Source organism: Tachypleus tridentatus, chromosome 2, assembly GCF_004210375.1.
Source record: "Tachypleus tridentatus isolate NWPU-2018 chromosome 2, ASM421037v1, whole genome shotgun sequence".
Classification (NCBI taxonomy): domain Eukaryota; kingdom Metazoa; phylum Arthropoda; class Merostomata; order Xiphosura; family Limulidae; genus Tachypleus; species Tachypleus tridentatus.
The window spans coordinates 142,046,603-142,060,310 of NC_134826.1; the positions used below are offsets into that span (position 1 = coordinate 142,046,603).

A 13,708-nucleotide genomic window follows, 5' to 3' on the forward strand; every position below is an offset into this window, starting at 1 on the left:
ACTTTCACTGGTGGTGGTGGTGAACACAGTAGATGTTTATACATCATAGGTATATGTCTGAATGATTTCATTTGATTTTCAATGAAAACTATTTGTATATCAACAAAATGCTCACTTTTATAACACATTTGCTCAAATCTAAATATAATATCAAATCCAGAATTCATTTGTTTTCTAACTAGACCAAATTAATTGACGAATAATACATTCTTAAACAGTGTAGGTACAGAGATTTTTTCTCTATAATGGCTGCTAATGTTTAATTTCAAATGAATACTAAAACAGGTACCAGAGATCCAGCTTTTTAAACATGGTATTGTTTAGTTTTCGTAAACCTAATGTGTAAGGTATGCCTGTCCTATCGGTTAATTTTTACTGGAACGAAAAGTCGCAACTCGCTCCGCGTAGAAATAATTTCATCAAAAGGACACCAGGGGTTCTTTCACTCATTTCTTTATTTACAAATATTAATGTAGAATGAATACAAACACTGATTAAAACGAGAAAAGCAGTTTGTTAAAAAGCGCTTTTTTTAATTAATATAACCTCGCACCTCCATACCTCCAAAAACAAAACTTTAAATATAACAGAACGAAATACAAATTAAGAGTCAAATAAAAATACGATATTGTTGAAATTGGAAAAATATAGTAATGAAGTACTGACAAACCCATTACTACTTAATGTTATGAATCTGACAAAATGCCACGAATAGAGTAGTTTTAAATATGATAATGGGAACACTAATGAAAAAAAACTAACTTGAAACCTGATTTGATAACATGTCCATAAACAAGGTGGTTGAGTGAATAAGTGCTACAAATGAATTTTTACTATATAGAGTTTTAAGACTGATCTTTAAGAAAAATTCTTGAATTACACGAACAACCCCCTCATAAAAGTTAAAATCGCCATTTTAAATCCTTTTAAAGGGGACAGTCTACTATAAAACACATTGTATGAAAAAAAAAGTTTTACAGTAATAAACATTGAATATAAAAAACAGCATAGAACGAAAGCCTAACTACTGTCCCCTCTCGAAAGGTAAGGGTTAGCATATTATCTATCCGTTGAGAAGTATCAAACCTTTCTTTTAATAGCGTTATGGAGTTTGGCTTCCTTCGAAATAAGATGTTTAAATTGGCTTAACTGATATTTTTTGCCCTGCACTATTAAATGTCGTTAGTTAAATTATTTGCCAGGCACTGTCCTGAACTGTGGTCTGTTATTTACACGGTTGTTATTAAGGGGTAGCTGGTTGGAACTGCCAGTATCCAAACTCTGATAATTTTGTCGTTGTAGGCCTGCGCCTGTACGACGACGATTACCGGAAACTGGAAGCTCTTCGTCTTCCGGTGCTGCTGTTGTAGGGGGTGGTTCACTAAAAAAAGTGAAATTGTAGCGAACAGATCAAAATTAATGAATCCCATTATCCGTGCAAAAAAAAAAAACACAACAAAAACAGAACGGAACATTTCAGCTTAAATACAAAAAATACTTAGACATGCTTATAAATCTACATTCCAAAAAACTTCTGAAACGAAATGGACGGAAAGAAGAAAGTTTATTTCGTGCGATATTTCGATAGATGGAACAAGGATTTCATAATACCAGTCGAGTAGAGGACTGGTTTTAGGGGATAAGAAAAATTTTACTTTCACTGGGATCTTACGCTTAATTTATATCGTTCTTCATATTGACAAAGTCCTTAGACACTAAAATAAACACTTTGAATTTAAAATAAGCTTCCACTTCGTTCAAGAAACTAGACCTTAAATAACTTAACACATTTGAATAACAAAGATTAAAAATGATAGTGGGGAAAAACAACTAATTTTTCTACTAACTTTGCTATAAGAAAGAAGTTAAGACGCAAGATGACCCTAAGTTCAAATTCGCGACTGGTAGGAATGACATTTTTCAGATCTTGCTTCTGGTAGTAAAGTATGAAAAATCCTTCCTATTTGAGTGATTTGTTTGCTGTAACGGGATGGATCAGATACACATAATTTTGTGCATTAATCGCCAGAGAGCTTGTTTTAATTATTAGTTGTTGAAAGGGTAATAAAGTTTAACAGTTTTATTAATATCCACTAAAACTGAAATTCTCTCTGTCATAGGTTGTAAAACTGTCACTTCAGGCCCGGGATGGCCAGGTGGGTCAAGGCGTTCGACTCGTAATCCGAGGGTCGCGGGTTCGAATCCCGTCATATGAAACATGCACGCCCTTTCAGCCATGGGGGCGTTATAATGTGACGTTCAATCCCACTATTCGTTGGTAAAAGTGTAGCTCAAGAGTTGGCGGTGGGTGTTGATGACTAGCTGCCTTCCCTTTAGTTTTACACTGCTAAATCAGGGACGACTAGCGCAGATAGCCCTAGAGTAGCTTTGTGCGAAATTCAAAACAAACTCTCAGTTCAACACAAGGTTTAATTGTTTTTCTATAAAATGCCCTTTACATCTTTTGTTAACGTTAATATAATATTAAGGCTAAAAATTTTAGCTTGAGTATTTTTTTTTAGAAGTAAAGAATTTAAACTAAACATCTGATACCGTTCAATTATTTAATTTTGTGTTTTTTGTTACTAGTTTCCTGCTCTACGCCATAATAAGACTGTTTTTATGGTTTTGATTGCATTGTGTAAATTGATTACGTCATTCTCACTTACAAATGACATTTATCGCGCTGTAATTGGTTTAACCATGTCCAAATTATGAAGACTTAGATCAGTTTGATTGCATCTTTGGTAACTTTTTCTTCAAATATACTTATAAAAGTCGAGCACGTATTTTACCATAATTTTAAGATTTTTTTCTTCTCGTGTACAAATGACTCAAAGTTGGAAAACCTGTATGAGTTTTGTTGAGCTTGCATTGTATTTTAAATACTGTAATAAGATACAATAAACTACTTACCATCCAGGAACGTCCACAGCTAACCTACATCCTAGGAACTGAGGATCGAATGCCAGACCAGCAGGACACTCTTGGATAAAAGGATAACCTCCAATACACTGCCAGAAGTTCTTACAACTGTTTTCAATAGGGACAGCTCCATTCGCAATGTTTTTGCAGGTCGCTACAAAACGGAAAAGATCACAATAACAATAACGACCTCGATGTTGAGAGTAAAAAATTCCACCTGGAATTGGGAAGTATTTATTCGGACCAGAATATAGCTTTTGTTTTAAGTTGTGGCCGCTAGTCATTACATTGTACTGGGAAACGGAACCGGTGACTGACCGTTCAGTAGTATGAATAATTCACCAATAACTTGCAATTAATATAACTGTTGAAGGTTTTATGTAAGGATGGGGTGTAATCACATAGTTGTCCTAAGGTTTACTCAGAAATCGCGGGAGTTAACGATGCTAGTATCTTGCTGTCTTCCCTTTACCTCTGTATCCATATGTGTTTATAATACGCGACAGGAAAATTGAGTCTACTAGTGACAACAGTATTGCACACAACGAGAGAAACTTCAAGTAGAGGGCGTCATCATTAAACTACATACACAATGCATGTCATAATCACCGCTTTTAATCTGATGAGCCCTTGACGCTCTTGTTATGAAAATTAAATATCACTCAGTAATAATTTAAACCAACAGTCTTGCGTATACAATATGGTTGCTAAAGGTTAGTAGCAAACATTGTTCGTTGACAATATTCAATGAAACAGTAATACAATAAACGTTTTAAAATTTTCTGTTATACGTGTCTTTCAAATTAGATTTCAGCGTTAAATTATAACATTTGTGAATTTAAGATGTCGCTAGTAGTTCAGACAAACCTTTCTATTCTGTAAACACACTTTGCACTGGCTAGAAAATCCAGCGTTATTCATAAAGAGATCTGTCGTATGTTGTCGTTAAACATGGTCTATTTTTTTTATGCAATAAGTGCAATGGCACGTTACTTTTTGTGCAAACATATATGTGATGAAATTACATTTGTTTATGCCCTTCAAAAGCCACGTTACATATTATAAAGGGTAGTTGTTACTGTCCAAGTAAGCCTCAAAATAAAAAATGCCACACTCACCAAAGTGTCGTGCGTTGTTATAAATATAGGAGTAACAATCGCCATTTTGTGACAATTCTGTATTTGTAAACTGGCCTTTAACGAAGTGTCAAATTTTGTACTGGTTTATTAAAGTTTCTACGAGTTTGTTATTACTTACGGTGTTGCTGACATCCTGGTACGTTTTCTGGCCACTCGCAGGCCTCACTCTCAGTGCTGTAAAGAAGGGAAATTCCACACCTGCTGAGGGTGGCAGTGCCGTTCCAACACTCCCAATAACTTGTACAGCTTGTCTTGTGGGGAAACCTCCCCCACAGCCAGTTACAATTCTCCGTTGAGATGGGACTTTCTGTAAATATAAGAATGGAGTATAAATCACACCCGCTCAGTTGTTCCAAGGTTTACTCAGAAATCGAGGGAATTTATGCTAGAACGGGTTTTACAAATATGTAATATATTTTTTATAAAATACATGTAAATGTATATGTATTCTCGTCCTCACAGATTAGAACGTTTTGTTTACACAGCTAATAAAGGACTCAATCCATTTTTCAATTAAAGTGTGACATCTTATTTACAAAGTTATTAAATATTATGAACTACAATACTTTCAATTACTTCAAGTTAATATTATTTTCGAGAAAAAAGAACGTATCTAAATAAGTTGTAAATATTTTGGAAAAAAGCTTGGGATTCAAACTAAAAAAAGATAAAATTGTTTGTTAAGCACAAATTTCCAGAGTGAGCTACCTTTGCTGTGCCATCATGAGTATCAAAACTCAGTTTTTAAAGTTATAAACTAAATTCCTCGATGGTATATTCCGCAGTGGCTCAGCGGAAAGTCTAATCTTCAGAATGTTTACTTTTATCTTATTATTAGAAGGTAATTTTTATTAATCGATTTTAAATTAACGACATGGTAATATAAATAAATAGGAAAATATAAAGTTATACAATTATTAATTAGAATGCAGAATAATGTAACTGGTTGCTCCACTAAAACATTGCCTTGATAGCTAAGTGAAACTAAATCATGGACATCTTTGCCATATAATTATATTCTACGATGTAATTATTTTCTGTGTCATAATAATAATTATTTTTCGATGAAACTTAAACTGATATTGTCCTCGTTCTGCCCTCTAGCGTTTTTAGTTTATAAAGAACTCGAAAGTTTGAAAAAATCAAAAGACAAAATATATATTTTCATCATGTTCCTTACATTTTGTCACGCAAACAAGCAAAACAAACATTTCTGTTTAAAAGCCATTAATTACATAAGATACATCTGAAACGACGTCATCAAATTCAATGTTGGAACAAAAAAGAGAAACCAACATTCACTACTTACGTCCCATCACACGCTTCCCGTCTGGACAACCAACCCTTTTGGATAATCACAGCTCTGGATAAGACCACGTCCTTTACCTTGAAATGCAAGACCATTAGGGCATAGTTGTAAGGTGGCAACGCCATCTATACAGTCGTAGAAGTAATCACAGTAGTCTTCGTGTGGGAATTGCCCATTGTCGTACACACAAGTAGAGTCTTTACCTCGCTGTTGTGCTGAGCCTGAAACACACACGTGTGTTAGAACGGCTTAGAATTAAGAGGATATACTTAAAATTGCTTTCCACATGAGTAGACACTATATACTAACATTATTTATGAGGGGGAGGGATATTTTTGGTGAGGAGATTGTTCTCCATTAGGTTATGTTTGTTTGTTTTTGAATTTCGCGCGAGCTGCACGAGGGCTATCTGCGCTAGCCGTCCCTAATTTTTGCAGTGTAAGACTAGAGGGAAGGCCAATAGTCATCACCACCCACGGCCAGTCCTTGGTCTACTATTTTACTAACGAATAGCGGCACTGACTGTCACACTATAACGCCCCCACGGCTGAAAGGGCGAGCATGTTTGGTGTGACGGAGATTCGAACCCCCGACCTTCAAATTACGAAGGCCATGTCTGGCCTTAAGTTATGTAGCCTTTTGTAAAATACCGCTTTCTTTTTTAGGCCTAACGATACCTTTATTTGTTAATTTTGGATTTGTCTGTGGACTAAATATGATTATATTGTAAAACCAATTATTTAAACCATTTAGGCCAGGACTGTAAAGTATTTTACTGAAGTTTAATATTTTTTATATCTTGTTTAGAAAAACAAAACCAGTTAGCATAAGTTTCTTATTACACAACATGAATTAAACTGATGTAGCCAAATTTTTCATTTAAATTATGGTCCCGAATTTTTTAATTTATATTAATAAACGTCTTATTTGTTTCTTAAGAATTTCGCCAACGCTACATATAGGCCATATGTATACAGCAGTTTCTGATTTTCAATTGGTGACTAAACTCTAAAGAAAAGGAAGCTAACCAATAATAGTCACCACAAAGTGTTTTGTTTTTTTGTTCGAAGTTCAGCATGAAGGCTATCTGTGTTCTGCTCACTACGGCATCGAAACTGTTTTTTCCGTTGCGATTCCGCAGACATATCGCTGTGCTACTGACGGACCCCAACCTTCTTCGGCTACTCTTGCCTAATTGAATGTGACAGCTACTGTTACAACACATCCATAGTCCCAAAGAGTGGGTTTTTCAGGAACGGGCTACGAACAGCGAATCCTCGAGTTCACGGCCCACTAATGCTAACTACTAGCAGCCGTGCCAGGCCTATAAGTAAACGTAAACAGTTAACCTTAAAAAATAAATTCGATAAATTGAAATAGAATTGATTTAGTTTGACTTGTTTTGAATTTTGCGCAAAGCCACACGAGAGCTGTCTGCGCTGGCCATTCCTACTTTAGCAGTGTAAGACTTGAGAGAAGGCAGCTAGTCATCACTATTCACCGCCAACTCTTGAGCTACTCTTTTACCAACGAATAGTGAAATGGATCGTAACATTATAACTCCCCCACGGTTGAAAGGGCTAGTACGTTTGTGTGACGGGGATCTGAAACTGCAACCCTCAGATTACGAGCCGAGTGCCTCAACCACCTGGCCATGTCGGGCCATTAGATTTAGAATAATTTAATTATAATTACTTAACAGGCCTTAAAACCCGGTTCGAAATGTGTGACGTCTAATTTAGTACTCTTGTTCCTAAATGCTTCCACACTGAACATGAATTTCTTGTTTGAACACCTCATTGATGCTCGAAACTAATAATAGACCTCTGCCAACGTCCTCGATATTACCTATAAAATATGACCGAAATGACCGCCTACGCTTTTTATACATGCTTTACACTTCAAACCTGATCTTTCAAGGAATTTGTTGTTATTTCCTGCTACTGTTCTTCTATTTTGAAAACCGAAATCTCTGTTTTAGTCAATGAGACAGGCGTCTATTTTTCAAACTTGCATAATTAACATTTGAACTGCACGAGACAAGAGGAAACTGGATATCTTCAAGTCCTTATTTTTCTCTATATACATTTTCTTCAGTGACGTCTGATGACAATTGTTCCGATTTCAATCAATGCGATCTCAGTTCTTGAGCCTTTCGGGATATTTAGTTGACTAGGCTTTTTAAAACACCAGTTATGTTGGGCAAATAATGTTACTAGCCTAACAAAACGTATTTATGTGCAAGAAAGTTTCGGGCCCGCCATGGCCAAGTGGTTAGGGTGCTCGACTCGTAATCTGAGAGTTGCGGGTTTAAATCCCTGCCACACCAAACACGAACGCCTTTTCAGCTGCGGGAGCATTATTATGTGGCAATTAATCACACTATTCTTTGATAAAAGAGTAGCCCAAGAACTGGCGATGGATGATAACTAGCTGCCTTCCCTCTACTTTTATACTGCTAAATTATGGACAGCTAGAACAGAACGCTTTGTGCGAAATTCAAAACAAACAGTCGAATTTCCGTGTATGTATAAATACCGATGGGCAGTTGTGGGTTAACCAATTCTGTACACATTTTAGTAGATGAATTCAGAATCTTCTTTCTCAATGGTTTTCTTTCTCTTTGATAGAATTTAGGTCTTTAAGACCTGGAAGATTGAAGTTCATTCACCTCTTCCTTTCTTTTATCCATATGCTATATGTTTATTAGTGGATGTAGGCGTATATGCAACATTGGGGTCAAAGTAAACCCACTACCCCCATGATGTAGACTAGCGAGATATTTATTTCAATTTTCTCACCTTATTACCGAAATTAAAACGCCAAAATCCGAGGTTATATTCTCTGCTGAATGTGGTTTTGCTCTAAAACAAACAGCAATATTACCGAGAATGAGGACTTAAAAGTGTCCCAAGCAAAATGCAAAGCTAACACCTACCGAAATGACGTTTAATGCCACGCGTAACACGGATATCTTTGCCTCGGATGTACATTTCGTGCATTACTCCTCAAAATATAGGAAGTGGCCCACGTCCCAATTTATAGCACTATATTTGTCAGGTTTTATGAGGCTGGATTTTTTCAGTAGGTGTCTGTAACTTGTTGGCGATAAATGTCAACAATAAACAGACAGCACATAATCTATTTGTTTTAAAATACTATATTAAAAGTAAATCAAACGCATGTACAAAAAAATATTTATGATATTGATTAATCACAGTGGTATCAAGAGCTTTTTGTCAAAGTCCAAACTGGCGGACTCAATTACCTAAGAACAACCTTTGAGAAAACAAATTATTTTTCTTTATTTCTGTTGTTACAATATCACAGTGAAACTCATTTTATATATATTGTCAGTTACAGCTAAACTAACTATTAGTTTAACTTCTCACTAACCGTTTTTAATTTCTTCAGAAAACGTACATCACGGCTGAACTGACAGTAAGTCAGTCTAGATGTAATTATCTTTCTTAACTTGCTTTTTTTTAATAAGCAACTTTTAGCACTTTTGTGATGAAAACTAAGTAATCATTAAATATTAAATCAACAGATACATTAAGTAGCAAACATTAAACTGAACAATCTTTTACATCCAACAAAATTGCTCGGTGCTTTCGGAGGTGTTGCCATCTATTGTGAAAATTATATTATATAAGTGTCTTTAGATTAACTTCTTTTTTTTTTTTTTTTTTTCAAATTGCTCACCGCTAGTGAAGCGGTATGTCTTCGGATTTACAACGCTAAAATCAGGGGTTCGCTACCCTTCGGTGGGCTTAGCAGATAGCCCGATGTGGCTTTACTGTAAGAAAACACACACATTTTTTAATCAAGTGCTTAGGTACACTCTTTGTTTTTTGACTCGTTAATGAATAAATGTAAAATACATATTGAGAAAACTCAATAATATAAATAATGATTTAACGAAGATTTAATTAAAATTATTTTCCTGTCGCCTGTTTGAAGTTTAAGGACGACATACAAGTATTTAGTCTTTGAAATCTGTCCACTAGTAGCGGATAGCCCATTGTTTAACTTTGTGCTTAACTTCAAATAAATGGGAAGACAAAAAGTTTAAGATTATATGATAATGGGTTTGAGAAAACGTTACAAACCAACAAAAGTATTTCAATTAGTTGGTAGTATCTTTTGATATGTTTTGAATTTCCGCAAAGCTGCACGAGGGCTATCTGCGCTAGCTCTCCCCTAATTTTGCAGTGTAAGACTAGAGAGAAGGCAGCTAGTCATCATCACCAACTCTTAGGCTACGTTTTTTGCTAACGAATAGTGGGATTGACCGTAACATTGTAACGCCTTCACAGCTGAAAGGGCGAGCATGTTTGGTGTGACAGGGATTCGAACACGCGACCTTCGGATTGCGAGTCGAGTGCCTTAACCACCTGGCCATGTTATGTCCCTTAACTAGTTGGTAGTATGGTTTGGTTTGTTTGTCGCAAAGCTACACGAGGGCTATCTGCGCCAACCAGAGAATACTAGAGAGAAGGCAAATAGTCGTCATCACCAGTCACCGCCAACTCTTTGTCTACTCTTTTCTACCAACGAATAGAGGGATTGATCGTCACACTATAACGTACCCACTGCTGAAAGGGTGGGCGTGTTTAGTTGGACGCGACGTTTACAACTCGTAACCCGCAGATTGCTAGTCGAGCGCCCATAACCACTTTACCATGCGAGACCTATAATATATAGACTGAAATATTTAGTGTAAAAGCCTGCGTTACATTCAATTTTATGATATGTGAAAGCACACATTATTAAACCATATAAATTCTCAAACGCGAGTATATGTCAATTAAAACAACAAAAGCGTTTACAAAGCGTTGAACTTAAAGAGTTAGCGCACACAACTGGAAAGAAAACTCGTGTCCCGTTTCTCGGTGAGCTTTTACAACACGACAGTTCAGGAGGTCTTATTACAGCAAACCCACTGGACGCTTTGAGCTTTCATTTTGATTTGTATTTCGAACGTTTAATTTCCTGAATATATTAAACAATAACGGTTAAAATCTAGGTTTTATACATAGATTTAGTTTTTTTACTGTACGTATATTAAAATAGCTAAACAAGAAAACAGTAACATTCTGATGTGCATTGTTTCTCTAACAAATGTCAGTTTATTATAAGCAAGAACAAGCTTTTAAACAGTACAATAAACGTGTTCTTCACAGGTTTACTTGTTGCTCTGACACATAAGCCTACTTAACTTCACTGACCACTTTTTTGAATGGTTCAATGCAACTATACAAGCGACGGCTAGTGCGTGTCGTGCAACATATTCGTAACTTCAATGGTTATTTATTCCAAAATACCACATTGAATATAAACAATAAAATGAACGAGCCCGAAACTATGATAAAACTAATGTTTCCATGTTCACAATTTGAAACGATTGAATTAAGAAATGAACATTGAAAGAGCTTCTCGGTTCTTTTGTTGTTGTTGTTAAGTTTAAATAAAACCAGTGTCATAGTGGTCAATAAAGGAAGGCCTGCGTTACCACAAATAAGATGCTAAATCAGTCGATTATTTTAATGCGAGATAAAAATGCTACAGCTAAAACTTATGATGCGGTATCCTGTGAAAGACTATAGGTTTGTAATCAATCCAAGATGAAAATCACGACTAACACGTAAAAAAAAATAACAAGCGGGAATTCTCAAGAGCCGCAGCTTTAATTAGATTTCGAGTCGATGGCGAGATGGAGCTAAGCTAAAAATTTTGTGTTTGAAAAAACAAAATAGAACTCAGAGACATTCTTTGAGCCGTTATGCTGCGGTTAAAAATAATTCTTGGTGTGCTCGCTGTATTTACGGAAATTTAATTTGAGGTAATTTATCACTCAAAGTTGGAAAAAGGAAAGAAAGATACAAATTAGGGCTAACAATGCAACAAAAATGTCTGAATATATTGTTTTATTATTTCAGAAACATACTGTTTAATAAAATGAATTTAGGTTGTTTGTTTCTCTGAGAGTTAAACGACTTTGGGCCATCTGCAGTGTTTATCGCGATATATCAAATACCGAATTTTAAGTCCGTAGATTTATCGCTGTCTCACAAGAGGAGTGAACATTAACCTCACAGCAGATTCAGTTTTTACAAATCGCTCTCTCAAGAAACAAAAATCCACAAAACTCAACTTTTTATTTTACCTTCTAGAACCAAGAATCTCCAAAATATAACACTTTTTATTTAAATGGCTCATTATGTTAATCGTAGTTCGATCATGGTTTAAACTTTGATTCAGTATCATTTACGAACTAAAAGTATGCTTTAGATAGTTTTCTGCCCCAGGAAGCTGAGATATTCGACAAAAGAAGGCAAAGACGGTAATTTTTACACATAAGTAAGGTATTCGACTATTTATTTTGTACAGAATATTATTTAAATATAAAATTAATCGTTCATGGAAAAAGTGATTGCGTCCTTTTTATCAATTCGATAGTGGCCCGGCATGGCCAGGTGGTTAGGGCGATCGACTCGTAATCTGAGAGCCACGGGTTTGAATTTCAGTCACACCAAACATGATCGCCCTTTCAGCCGTGTGTGTGTTATGATGTAAAGGTAACTCACACTATTCGTTTGTAAAAGAGTAGCCCAAGAGTTGGCAGTGGGTGGTGATGACTAGCTGCTTTCCCTCTAGTCTATCGCTGCTAAATTAGGGACGGCTAGAGCAAATAGCCCTCTTGAGGCTTTGAGCGAAATGTATGAGAAACAATCAATTAATTCGATAAGCAGTTGTTTACTAACCATAGAACTTCTGATGAGTTTGTTTGTAGTTAAGCACAAATTTACACAAAGAATTACATGTGCTTTGCCAATCACGGGTATCAAAATCACGGGTTTCTAACCGTGTAAGTCCACAGACGTATCGTAATGTCACTGGAAGACAGTTCGCTTTTTTTTTTTTAATTTCGCGCAAAGCTACACGAGGACTGTTTGCGTTATTCGTCCCTAATCTAGCAGTGTATTATTGGGCTATTCTTTTGACCGTAACCTTATAACGCATCCACGTCTGAAAAAACGATCATCCTAACTATCTGGCCATGCCGGGCCAGTGAGACATGTTGATGGGTTCCATATTTTTCTTAATTACTGATGCACAAAATGGTTCACGAAGATAAGATTTTGTCGATTATAAAAATACTTGTCTTTAAAGACACACACAATCAAAATAAAAAAGATATTATTTAAATTAACATTTTTAGTTAGCACCGAGGCCACCTATGTATTTCACGTAGAAAATAGACGATTTCAACCATATATTTCATCACTTCTTTATACAATGTTGTGAGGCAAAAACATACGTTTATAAATATGACGTAATTTGTGGACCTTGTCAGTAATAATTAGTATTGAGGGTTAGTGTACGAGATTTTTATAAAGGTAATTTATAACGAATGTAATTATTACGAGTATTGCTATTACACTAAATTATGAATAAAACACGTGATACATACATATTTGTCAGTTTCAACCGAGGTAACGTACAAGCGAGTTTGTTTTTTTAACACTGACTTCTAATTCTGTAAAGAAAATTCAGTTTTTCAACTTACTACTTTAACCGTTTTAGTTGTTTCTTTAAAGTTAGAAAAAAAAAAAGGCGAGGACTAGCCCATTGAGGACGTTCTGCAATATCGACAGTCAGTAGATCAAAATAATTAGGGACGCAGGTAGAGGGCGTCGCAGTTTTGTTATAAGTATAATACAATGACAAGAACAAAAACAGTTCTGTTGTTGCGCTGTAGGATATACAAACGATAAAAAGAGAGAATACCGAAATATTTAACGAAGTTTCTGTTATGCTCCTTTTGTGGCAATACCATCTTAGAATTATTCTCGATATGTCCAGTAAAACTACCAAATTTAATATGTGTACTTACAGATTCCAGCTAGCACCACGGACACCACGATAAAAAGGACCTTCATGACAGGTAGTAAGTACGAATGAAACGGTTGAATTCAACCTCTGACTTCCCTCTGGTTTACTAAATTAACTCTGGATGTTCAGTTTCTTCACGGTATCTTTTTGTACGTTACCAAAGTGCCAGCTAGCACCATTCGTATTACTCGACTTATGATTGGCTCGTTGACACGATGACACATATACCTGAGATAAAGCCATTGGACAAAAGAAGAGCGTAGGTGCACGAGATTTGAAGATTTCGTGGAAGCACTGAAGGGAAGCGTATTCTTAAAATTTCAGTCCCTCATTCACAATATCCCCCTTTAGCTCAAGTCACGTGCGAATACTGACCCAGATCCAATTTTCGTCGACGAACTTAGGGTGGTTTGATTGAACTGATTAGATTTAGGTT

General features: G+C 35.8%; 1 pseudogene across 1 annotated transcript; it reads right to left on the minus strand.

Annotated features, from left to right (window-relative positions):
• Positions 1–440: 440 nt before the first annotated feature.
• Positions 441–13,430, minus strand: LOC143245259 (protein obstructor-E-like; annotated as a pseudogene). The gene is made up of 5 exons (XR_013025541.1): positions 13,274–13,430; positions 5,374–5,594; positions 4,183–4,371; positions 2,917–3,079; positions 441–1,381 (listed from the first exon to the last, which is right to left on the minus strand). The product of XR_013025541.1 is annotated as a protein obstructor-E-like (transcript).
• Positions 13,431–13,708: the final 278 nt, after the last annotated feature.